At 37.2% G+C, this 13,042-nt stretch overlaps 1 protein-coding gene across 2 annotated transcripts in view; it reads right to left on the reverse strand.

Annotated features, from left to right (window-relative positions):
* The window catches only part of LOC5571884 (cationic amino acid transporter 2), a 91,983-nt gene extending 79,582 nt beyond the window's left edge, over positions 1-12,401 (reverse strand). The window contains exon 1 of one of the 2 annotated variants that reach the window (XM_021854075.1): positions 11,768-12,398. The gene's annotated coding sequence lies outside the window, so the exon portion shown is untranslated. Of the gene's footprint in view, positions 1-11,767 lie in introns of both variants that reach the window. The other variant, XM_021854074.1, reaches the window with a different exon arrangement.
* Between the last annotated feature and the right edge of the window lie 641 nt (positions 12,402-13,042).

Below are 13,042 nucleotides of genomic sequence, written 5' to 3' on the forward strand. Positions count from 1 at the left end.
GATGAAACCTGTAAAGCATGCATCTTACTTTCTTACAAAAATAAGAGAGCAGATGTGTGCACTGGTCGAAAGATCATATAAGATTACCTTTGTATGGGTCCCCTCACATTGCTTAATTTATGGCAATGAGAAGGCGGACTCTCTCGCAAAGGTGGGCGCTGAGGAAGGTGAGATTTATGATAGACGAATTTCACACGATGAATTTTTTCATTTAGTACGTCAAAATTCTCTTCACGGTTGGCAAAGCGATTGGCTAAATGACCAACTGGGACGGTGGTTACATTCCATAATTCCTAGAGTTTCCTTGCGAGCCTGGTGGAAAGGTTTGGACATAAGTCGAGATTTCATTCGCGTGATGTCAAGACTTATGGCCAACCATTACTCGCTAGATGCACATCTACATAGGATTAACCTCGCGCTGAGCAATATTTGTAGTAGGTGTGGTTCCGGTTATGATGACATCGATCACGTAGTTTGGCAGTGCCCGGATATGGACGCCTCCAGAGCGCAACTTTTGGATACCCTTGCGGCCCGAGGTAGACAACCCTATGTTCCAGTTAGAGATGTGTTGGGCACCCGCGATTTCACTTATATGGTCGCAATTTACGATTTCCTTCGCTTGTCTTGTATAAAAGTTTAATTCTCTTGTGTTCTCTTCTCCAGTTTTTTTTTCTCTGTGTTGTCCCTTTTGTGTTGGATTGAGGATCCTGGCCATCCGGCAGACGAATACCGGCAAGAAATTGGTACCAACGCCATGACACGATAATAGAGCTACCACGCTATACCTCCCGGATGAGCTGCAGAGAACCCTAAACCCAATCCTTACCATGTCCTTCCCTTTCAAAATTGTGACCATTAACCTCGAGTTGCCACGAGTACCCTGGCTCCATCCCATACTAACTTTGGTAATGAAAATGTAAATAAATTGTAAATAGTACAAAAATGAACTTCGGCTCCGTAAAGCGTTACACGCATTTGAGCCCCAAATAAACGAACTAGTAAAAAAAAATTGACTTGATTGACAAATTCTGAAGACAACATCAAAATTTTGTTTGTTTTTTTTTTTTTTTGTATGTAGTTAATATTAGATATCATTTCAATATCTTTTATATATTATATTATGGATCCAACATAAATAAGGACAACCTTTTTTTTAATATATTTTTTCTCAATCTTCAAGTGTCGAGACTAATATTTAAATAGTGCGCTGTGTTCATAAACATCGTAAGAATGCAGCGCCACACATGTCATTATGACAGTTATGTCGGGAACGAGTCACACGTCGCGTGACCCACACGCGCGACAATATCTCTCAGGTTATTATCATTTTCTGCTATCCATATTATAAATAGCTATTGCTAAGCTTTTTTAGCCTGCTTGGGATGTTGTTCCGTACAAGAAAAGTGGAAATTTCTATAGCGAGTTACATTTAAAATTACATTTCTTCCCAACTAAATAGTGCGATCTAAAAAAAATGATAACTTGGCCATTTCTGAAAAAAATATCCCAAGATATTCGAACATTTTTCTATTCAGGCGCATAGTCCTCAGAACACTTCAAATGATTTAAATATATTCATAATAGGTTTATGATAAATACAAATCAATAATATAATTAATTAATACAAATATAATTTATAAAATAAATGAATTTCAATTTAAGTTAATGAATCATTCAAATTGAAGTTTAGAACAAACTAAAACTCATTATGAAATTAGATTAAGGTGAAGATGCATCGAAGCCAAACCTCAAATTTTCAAGAACATAAATCTAGAGAACTAAACATCCGTTCAAGCTGAAAACTTACTCGATTGGTCACCACCAGCGTGTGATCAATCGATTAGGTTTTTAGCTCGAATCGCTGCGCTGTCTGGTTCTCTAGATTTGTGTTCTTGAAAATTTGACTTTTGGCTTCGATGCATATTCAGCTTAATCATTTCAGACTGATTTCACTTTGTGTAAATAAACATTATTTTTGACCATCATTGACATATATTTTCTCACTGTGCGCTAAAAATAGCCGACTGAACTCAGCTTAGATCGGCACTAAACAGCAGCTGAATAATATGCTTCTTCAGTTGTTGATTAGCGTACCATGTGTTGAATAGACGATGTCGAATAGAAGCTAAAACAAGATCCATATTCAGCTATGAGAGGTTTATATTTTGCACTGGACGATTCATTAATCAATTCTAGGATGGCGCAGATGGCAACCCAACTAACATTCACTCATTCAACAAACACCATTATGGCAGTTTTATCCAGCATCATGTTTTATAACATTTTAATAATTTCCATGGCCAACCTTTGTTCAAGCATTGTTCACACAAATTTGGAGAAACTTTAAAGCATGTCGTTGAATACCAACTTTATTTTTAAGCTTCAAAAACGTTTTACAAGCATTTAGTTCAACTTTTATACGGCTGGTCCAAAAATAATTAAAAACTAATAAAAACAAAAACATATTTTTCTTGGCACTTCACAAATGTAGTGTGCACTGTTATTATGATAGTATAACAATCTTATTTAAAAATCGCCTGTATACTGGATTCGAACTCGAGACCTTCCAATCGTCAGCGGTATGCCTTGCCATCTGCGCCATCCTAGAATTGATTATTATACCGTCCAGTGCAAAATATAAACTTCTCATAGCTGAATATTGACCATGTTTGAGCTTCTATTCGACAACGTTTAATAAACACATGGTACGCTGATCTACAACTGAACAAGCCTATTATTCAGCTGCTGTTTAGTGCTGAGCCAAGCTGAGTTCAGTCGGCTATTTTAAGCGCACAGTGAGAAAATTTATGTCGATGTTGGTCAAAATAATGTTTATTTACACAAAGTAAAATCAGTCTGAAATGATTGATCTAATTTCATAATAAGTTTTAGTTTTTTCAAAACTAATTCATAAACTTAAATAATTTTATGAATCATAGTTTGATTATTTTTCTTTGTATTTTTCATAAACCTATGCATTGAAGAAAAAGTTCTCTAGATGAATATATTTGAATCATTTGAAGAATTAGTCCTCAGAACCCACCTGAATAGAAGAATATTCGAATATCTTGATGCGTGGGATTTTTATTTTCAGAGATGGCCAAGTAAATCATTTTTCTTAGATCGCAGTATTCATTCAGTTGTGAAGAAATGTAATTTCAAATGTAGCTCGCTATAGAAATTTATTTAATCATTTCTGTCAAAGAAATTTCCACTTTTGTTGTACGGAAAAATATCCCGAGCAGGTGAAAAAAGCTTAGCAATAGAAAATATAATATGGATAGCTAAAAGTGATATTAACTCGATAGATATATGAATAAAATATCTGGAAATGATATCTAAAATAAATTACTAGACCAAAATTAGCATGTCATATTTAGATTCTGCAAGATTTTACCAATAGCTGCGAGCTATTCATTAAATCTGCGTACATCAAATTTTTCATAGGTTTAGAAGTTCCAGGAACAAAATTTTGATATTGTCTTCAGATATTGTATCTCTTATGTCAATCAAATCAATATCACGCTTTGTTTGTCAGTACTTTGCTCCTAATCGGAATACTTAGCTTAAATGTTTATTTTTGTTTTTCATAATAATTCTGTATTTCTGGAGGCTGACCATGTTTATTTTCTGAACAGCTATTTCAATTTTTTTTAGAAACAATAATTTATGAGCTTTGAAATGCATTCGGAACTCAACACGAATTTCGGATATTTTGTCCATTTCATCAAATTTAGCTGTAATGTGATCGCTTTTACAAGGCTTATTTATTGCTGAACAATGTGTTTGTTAATCGTCATTTAGGCCTCTATTGGATCAACTGTTCTTATAATATACTGAAGCTGAATTAGAATTTTATAAGATACTTATTCAGCTATTATTCATGCTTATGTTAAACAGGTAGTGCTTCGTGAAGCCCAAGCAGGACAGTTCGGTTTTGCGTCGTCCGATTGATTTTGCTGACGGATTCGCGCGTTTTTGTTGCCGGAGAATTTTTTTTTTTTTTTCCCTGTTTTGGAGCGTCTTGCTGGGTAGTGCTTCGTGAAGCCCAAGCAGGACAGTTCGGTTTTGCGTCGTCCGATTGATTTTGCTGACGGATTCGTGCGTGTTTTCGTCGCCGGAGATTTTTTTTTTTTCACCTGTTTTGGAGCGTCTTGCTGGGTACGTATTTGGGAAGGCCCAAGCAAGACGGTTTATTTTCGGGACGCCAAGAAGTTTTGCTGTCAGTGTCAGTTTTGTGTTCAGTCGAGAATGGATTACCAACTGGTGAGTTCGTTTCATGCTTATGATAACACATATTTCCTTGAAAGCGTAACTTTTATGTAATATTAAAACAAACTTTGTATGGTTCGTCACTATATGTGTCGGCATTATGCTTTTTTCTTATACAATTTGAATATACATATATTTTTCTCTTTTTGACATTATTAAAAATTATTTATTTAAAATAATCTTTTGAATTGTTCGACGTTGTGAATGTTGACGTATTTTCTAAAACTTCTACCATATCGAGACAAAATGCACAGTAATACTCATATGTAATTTTCAAACAAACTATGTATGGTTCGTCACTACAAATGTCGGCATTATTTCTGTTTCATATAAGTTAAAATATATACATGTAATTTTCAGTTTTCGTCATTAATAAAAACGTCTTTTGAATTGTTCGACATTATAGATGTTGACGTATTTTTCCAAAAACTTCTCGAGACAAAAATGCAAAACTAGCTTTAAATACAAGTCGTATATTTCCCCCTTGTCCATGGATCGCATCACCGACCAGAGGTGACTCCCAGATCTTTTCCTCCCTCACTAATAAACACCCTTCCCGTGGTGATTGTGGAGATGCAGAGGTATTCTCGGTCTCTAGAAGCAACAATCATTACACCCTAACATTCCTTCCCCATCCCAACTGACTGTAAGGACTTGGCCGGCGCCGTTATTGATCAATAATATTAGATCTGCTAAAATTGCACTTCGAGAGTAAGCGGAAACTCCCATCCCTTATTCATTTGGATCGTAGTGCAATTCTTACCAGTTCCGATCAATCACGGAGTAGCAACCATTGACATGTACAGTCAGTCTATGCTATGCTATGCTATGCTATTATTCATGCTTATGTTAAACATGTGGGAATAGCTGAAGTGCGACGCAAGTTAAATGTTAGTTCGTCTTCTGAATGTCCTTTTATACATATACATTTGTTTAGTGGAATATTGGCTTTTTAATTGGGGGAAACATGTCTTGTTCAGCTCATTTGTAAAACAATCTTGACTAGTCGAATGAGAATCTTTGGAAACGTTTAATAAGTGGCGATTCAACTTTTGTTCATTCTAATGCATAACGTTGAACATTGATCTAAGTTTGTGTTGAAAAAGCTCCTTCTCAGTTCTTTATAGAGCAATTTTTTTATTCAGCTGTCATTACCATTATTGAACAATAATTGAACATGCATGCTTGTTTGTGGCTCTGAATTGTTAGTTGGGAAGGCATACCACTGACGATTGGAAGGTCTCGAGTTTGAATTCAGTATCCAGGCGATTTTTAAATATGGTTGTCATATCATTGCTACTCCGTGATTGATCAGAACTGGTAAGAATTGCACTTCGATCTAAATGAATAAGGGATGGGACTTTCCGCTAATTCTCGAAGTGCATTTTTTATGCAGATTTCATATTATTGATCAACAACGGCGCTGGCCGAGTCCTTACAGTCAGTTGAGATGGGAAAGCAATGTTTGTGATTTTTGCTTCTAAAGACCGAGAATACCGCTGCATTTCCACAATCATCACGGGAAGGGTGTTTATTGGTGATGGAGGAAAAGATCTGAGAGTCACCTTTGGTCGCCCAGTCAACCAGAATGTACGTATAGTCAAATCACCCTTTGCGTTATGCGATGCGCAATATATAGTTATATGCGCAAAGTTTCACGAATAAGATGCTGCGAAAAGGCCTTATACGCACAAAAGTGGAGGCGATATAAGTACGTGCATATTTTATATGATGAAAAGTAACATGCATTGCGAGTGAGTAAATTTTATTGCGAACCAACTTAATTTATGATAACAAAGTTGATTTGACAGCTGCTACGGACTGATCCGACTTACATTGTACGAGTATACGGGACGAAACGAGATGTACATATGAACTCATAAAATATCTTTTTATGCGAGAAAACTCATCGATCAAACGATATCATCCACCGTGTAAATAAACGACTTCGTTCGTAAACTGTTATGCGACTTCAGGTTGTCTGGGCGGTAATGCGATCCATTGATAAGAGGAAAAATACGACTCTTACTTAAAACTAGTTTTGCATTTTGTCTCGCGGTGAGAAAATATTGGTAGAAGATTAAAAGAGTATGTCGACATTCATAATGTCGACCTATTCATAGGGTGCTTCGTGAAGCCCAAGCAGGACAGTTCGGTTTTGCGTCGTCCGATAGATTTGGCTCACGGTTTCGCGCGTGTTTTCGACTCCTAAGATTTTTTTTTTCTGTTTTGGAGCGTCTTGCTGGGTAGGTATTTGGAAGGCACAAGCAAGACGGTTTGTTTTCGGGACGCCAAGAAGTTTTGCTGTCAGTGTCAGTTTTGTGTTCAGTCGAGAATGGATTACCAACTGGTGAGTTCGTTTCATTCTTGTGATACCACATATTTTCTTGAAAAGCGTAACTTTTAAGTAATTTTAAAACAAACTTTGTATGGTTCGTCACTATAAGTGTCGGCATTATGTTTTTTTCTTATACAATTTCAATATACATATATTTGTCTCTTTTATACGTTATTAAAAATTATCTTTTGAATTGTTCGACATTGTGAATGTTGCCGTATTTTTTAAAACTTGTACCATATCGAGACAAACGGGGGCCCAGATAGCCGTAGCGGTAAACGCGCAGCTATTCAGCAAGACCAAGCTGAGGGTCGTGGGTTCGAATCCCACCGGTCGAGGATCTTTTCGGATTGGAAATTTTCTCGACTTCCCAGGGCATAGAGTATCTTCGTACCTGCCACACAATATACACATGCAAAAATGATCATTGGCATAGTAAGCTCTCAGTTAATAACTGTGGAAGTGCTCATTAGAACACTAAGCTGAGAAGCAGGCTCTGTCCCAGTGGGGACGTAACGCCAGAAAGAAGAAGAAGAAGATATCGAGACAAAATGCACAGTAATACTCATATGTAATTTTCAAACAAACTATGTATAGTTCGTCACTACAAGTGGTCGGGGTTCTGCTAAACCGCACCAAACGCCAATTTTTTCAAAAATGAGTTATTTACACTAGAGGATTCAGATTATCATAACCTATCTACATTTAAGATATCGAATAATTTGAACCATCCCTCGTTGAGTAAATTCAAAATATTTCTCTAGCAGGATATGTAAAACTGAAATTGTATCCAACCAGAGCGAACCATAAACCTTAGCTTGTCATTGGAGGTTATTTAGTATTCTGATTAAAGACGGTATTTTTTTTAAATTCTTCCTTAAATATTGCTAAGTGGTCATTCCGGACAACATACAGTAACAACACCATAGGATTTTAGTATGTCATGTAAGTTAACGGCTTTGTAAAATACAGTATTGTTTCAGTGGTGCTGATCTAATATCATTGAAATTTTGTTCAGCCACACCGCACCAAGTAACATTTCTATAAAAATCGTTCTTTTTTATGAAGAAAAGATATCAACATTCGCTAAACGCTTGCCTTCGCTTTATATATATGGTCCAGGAACCGTGATGAAATAACAAGACATTTGAATTTGATGTTGCCTGAATAATTTGGAAGCACTTGGTGCGCTTTAGCTGTTCAGAAAATGACGTTTTCACCTGTTTTCAGCATCAAGCCTCCTTGATCAGATCGCGCACAGCTTGTTTCGAGTTATTCGCTCTTAATTCAACAGTTCAAAATGACCGAGAGGCAGCACGCCTAATCACCACTCGAAGGACACGAGTTCGAATCCCGATTAATATTTTTTTACGTTGTCCCTAACAAAGAGTCATAAAAAATCAATCAACTTTCTGCTTTTATGACTATTTTTGAACAATATAGTACAAGCAGTTTCATGTACAACGGGAATGGTGAAATGCATGCCATTCCTGGTATGCACTTCACATAAATAATCGTGAACTTGTTCAGCCAAAGTGTGCTAAATGGGAGTAACTTGGTGCGCTCTGGCAGATCAAATTCATGGTTTTCTTCGATCGTCACATTTTTTAACTACATCATTATTGTCTTTTCCAAATCTTTGAATGCGTGAGGGACTTGGTTCAATAAATCTTCTGTTGAAATAGATAATCCATCAAGAGAAAGTCGGTAGAATACGTTAGAATACGAATTGGCTTGTACCAATTCATACCACTACATTTTGGCCAGTTCTATGGAAAATTACAAATATTTTCCGTTCATAGTACATAAACATTTGTGACAAGCATTCCAACATGTAGAGCGATGATATGAACCCTTTTTTTTCCTTTTTTTTCTTTGTTCTCGGAAATCATGAAACACATTCAGCCATACCGAACTGAAAACCATTTTCTTCAATTTTTGTTCAGCCAGAGTGCACTGAGTACCTCCTGATTTGAAATCGAATCTAGTTAAATGAAAAATATTTGATGTTTTTTTTGAATATTCTATCTTGAGTTACTTATTGGACCCTGTTAGTCATTCGTGAACGGTGAAATTTTCAAAAGAGATATTTGCGATTTACTCACAGATGAGTGAACTTTAAACTTAAATATCTCAAAATAATACTTTTGGCACTTGGTGCGGTTTAGCAGAACCCCGACCAAGTGTCGGCATTATTCCTGTTTCATATAATTTAAAATATATACATGTAATTTTCAGTTTTCGTCATTAATAAAAACATCTTTTGAATAGAGTAGTGTTTGATCCTTCGACCTTGACACTTGCTCCTGCTGGGGCGGGTGATGAGGGCAGGATCAAACATGTCGCGCGTCGGTAGTGAAGCGGTGAAAAAGTGATCGGTTCGTTAGTAGTGTTTGATCCTTCCACCTTGACGCTGGCTCCTGCGGGAGCGGGTGATGAGGGCAGGATCAAATATGTCGCGCGTCGGTAGTGAAGCGGTGAAAAAGTGATCGGTTCGTAAGTAGTGTTTGATCCTTCGACCTTGACGCTTGCTCCTGCGGGGGCGGGCGATGGGGGCAGGATCAAACTTGTCGCGCGTCGTTCGCTCAGAGAAATGAAAAAGCGCCGCGGATCGCTAGTAGTGTTTGATCTATTGATCGCGTCGCTTGCTCTTGCGTGGGCGAGTGACGAACACTTGTTCGGCGTTTAATGCGATTATCGAATTATTTCGCGAATCCGGTTAGGCGTGATTATATCATGGATCGCATCACCAAACATTGGTGACTCCCAGATCTTTACCTTATCCCACTAACCCAATATCCTCTCCATGACAACCGTGGAGATGCAGAGGTGATCTCGGTCTCTAGTAACAACGGTAGTCACACTAACATTCCTTCCATTCCCCGATGACCGTAAGGACGTGGCCGGCGCCGTTATGGACTTTTAAATTTGAGCTCTCGATTTGTGCACATTGGAGAATGGTAAGCTAATCCCAAGCCCCTTTCATTAATTCCCTGTGCAACTTCGATTGTTCTGGTCAATCACGGAGTAGCAACTACGAATTGTACGGTCATCTATGCTTATGCTTATGCTTATGCTTATTCATAATGTCGACCTATTCATAGGTTTATTAATTAAATTTATATGAATATTAAAATTACATAAAACATAAACAAAAGTTTTAGTCTACACTTGTAGTTACGAACCGCCGTATGAAAATTGCATAATTGTGGCGCTGGCACGATAAAAATGTGTTATCATAAGCATGAATCGAGCTCACCAGCTGGTAATCCATCCTCATCTGAACACGAAAATCTTTTTGGAGCACGATTGATTCTGAACACGCGAGATTAGGCCTTCGTACAGCACTCTATAATAGTACAACTGAGCAGGATTTACCAATAATTCCCCAAGACTATCACAAATTACTTCAAAACCCATCTCAGAAGTATTTTACAGCAAAAAACTGGTTTGTGACGAAAACCAGACCAAATAAAATATCAATAAAAGAAGGAAATGCCAAGTGGGCACTTTAATTTGACACATATTTTTTGGACACATATGTTTCGCCTTTGTAAAACCAATCTTTTATTAGAAAATAAAAACTTTTTTGATTTAACAAGATAATTTCCCGTTTCAACGATTTTCGTGATTAGCAAGTGGGCACTGTTTTATGGCATTGAACGTCAATATGACCCGCAGCTGCGGAGGGCATGGTAAATTCATCAAACTACGCGCATACACACTAAGCTCTTACGGTGAATTTCACCGTAATCTCAACAACTGAACAGTTCGGTGAAATAAAACACCGTAATTCCGTCGAAATTTTACGGATTCCGGTGATTTTTCACCGAATACTGTAATGATTTACCGTCCTCCGTTAATTTATTTCATCGAACTGTTCAGCTGTTAAGATTTTACAGGAATCCGTAAAATAATTTAAGTGTGTAAACATGAATGTTTTCATTGTGCTCAATAGAAGATATTTTTTCCCATATTTTGTTGTTCAGGTTTGATTCATATTACGGACACTTAAGGCCTCAGTGAAGTATAACCCAGCATAGAGCTTACAAAATAAATCATTTTGTATGATTCCTTAGCGTTATCGAGCGTGGGAAGCCCTTAACTTTCAAATGGTGGGTAAAAAATACGTTTCCGCAACTTGAATAATTTTAAATAAATCAAAATGTGTGGCCTTTTCATGATTCTTATTCCGGACACTTCCTCACTTTTGCCTCATATTCCGGACATTTTGATTCAAATTCCGGACAGCTCATGATAATGATTAATGGAACAGTCAAATCATCAATTGAAATCGTCAAACCACTAAAGAGACATCTAAGGTAGTTGGGCAAATTTCCAAAGATATTTATGGAAAAAGCTTACTAGAACGAGCCTTGAAACTGAGAACTTTCGAACGGCAAAAATTTAAACATTTCGTATGAAATGTTTCTCATACAAAGTGTCCGGAATTTGAAGCTGTCCGTAATATGAATCAAAACGGTATGCGGACACCCGGAATGGTGTTCATTTCAAAATTATTTAGTCTAACAATTTTTCACTTCAAATTGGAAAATTTGTGGTTGAACAAGTTCCATTGATGTTAGCAAATTCGTTTTCATACCTCCCGTCAGAAGTAAGGAATCGCATCAACGATTATTGCAGCATTCGATTTGAATATTGCAGCACCTCAAAAAGTTCAGAACCCCGGCATTTTGTTGTTATGCTGATTGTAAACTTTTCGAGAGTGTTGTAATACTCAAGTTGTTGTAATAATCGATTATGCATTCCATTCTGTTGGCGGGTAGTGTATATGGAAAAGGATTTACACTATATAAAGATATAATTGTAATGGAAAACAGCTCCATAGATCAAGGAACAGTTTTTAATTTTCTATATAGCATTTTGATTATATTATTGTCGCAAAAACCTTTTGCCTGAAACGAACAAACGAACGAAAAAAAAAATTGAAGATAGATAGGACCCGCATTGTGGAGCAGTGATGATTACAATCGCCACCGTCTCGGCTAGAGGTGAGGTGACACACTCGAGTGTTTTCTGATGGTGATCGGAGGAGCAGTTGAGTTAGCCTTCCACGCATATGGCGATTGCCACCAACAATGATGGCCGCCCCCAGGTCAGGTGACTTAAAGTTGGTCGCCAATTTGTCACACTTACCTTTAAGGTTTTTTGGGCATCTGCACCGAATCTAACGGTCAAAGTGGAGGCTGGCGACGTGATTTACGCTGGAACTGTGTTTGAAATTCACTGACGTAACCGTGAAACGATTTCTCTTATCGCACAACTTCTGGACAACCAGTTGAACAATCAATCGACTTTGGCCAATAGCAATCAAGAGAACTTTCTTCGAACAATCGATGGGTCACTTGTCTTCTCTTGAGTTGAGCTTTTTTCCTATAAACTTTCACTCGCTTCAGAATAGATTTTCTTTTTAAATGCCCAATGCACTAGGATATCACTTGTTACGCACTGTGTAAGTAGCTCTTCTCTTTTTGTTACACCTAAAAGGCACTGTAATCATCTTCACGGGCGAAAACGATTCAGTTGGAAATCGAGAGGAATCCACTTAAAAACTTAACTTTTCACCCCGCTGATTGCAACGAAAACCGTCATCGAACAATACCTTCACCTCAATCAAGTAAGTAACCGCCGTTTTGTCCGGAGTAATTAAAAAGCACGACCGAACCGCTCGGGAGTCTAAGCGCAATTAAAATCTGAACCGATTCGCGAAACAATACCCGCTACCAACCATCCTAGTGCACTCACTCACTTGTGCTGTGATGGCTACTTACTAAGCGCCATCTACTTACCGCCAAGCTGCGGCTGCCCACGCACACAGAAATCGCAATGCGAGAGCCCTTCATGCACATCACTGCACAGTGGTTCAAACTAGAGCAAATATCGACCGAAGCCGCGAACTCTCAAATGAATGGTCAGTAATGCTGTATTTTAGCTTAACTTATACATATATTTGAAACATCTTTTTGTCAAATTTATGCGATTTCTGAGAAAATATATCTCTCATGATTATTTTTCCGGTGATATTAACACAATTTAAATGTTTTTCTGGAAATAACTAGAAAAAAAAGTTGATCTGACGTTATATTGTTAAATAAAACTATACTTAGATAGTTGCTGAAAAAAAAACTTTAAAAGTCAATTTTCATCTATCTTGAAGTTGGATTGACAGTTTTTCAATTTTGAATAGAATACTTTGAAATGTTTACTGAGCATTAGTTTTTGCTATATCGACGTATGAATGTTTCCAGATATTTTTCATAAATAAATACAAAAAAATAGGTACAAAAATCATAACGAAGTTCACGTCGACAAACTTCAAATAAATTTTATCGCATGTCCTCAAAAGGACACGCGGTGTCCGTGGTTTATGAAAGATAACAGTGCGGTATTTCATCAAACGCGGTTGTACCT

Source organism: Aedes aegypti, chromosome 3 (genome assembly GCF_002204515.2).
Source record: "Aedes aegypti strain LVP_AGWG chromosome 3, AaegL5.0 Primary Assembly, whole genome shotgun sequence".
Classification (NCBI taxonomy): domain Eukaryota; kingdom Metazoa; phylum Arthropoda; class Insecta; order Diptera; family Culicidae; genus Aedes; species Aedes aegypti.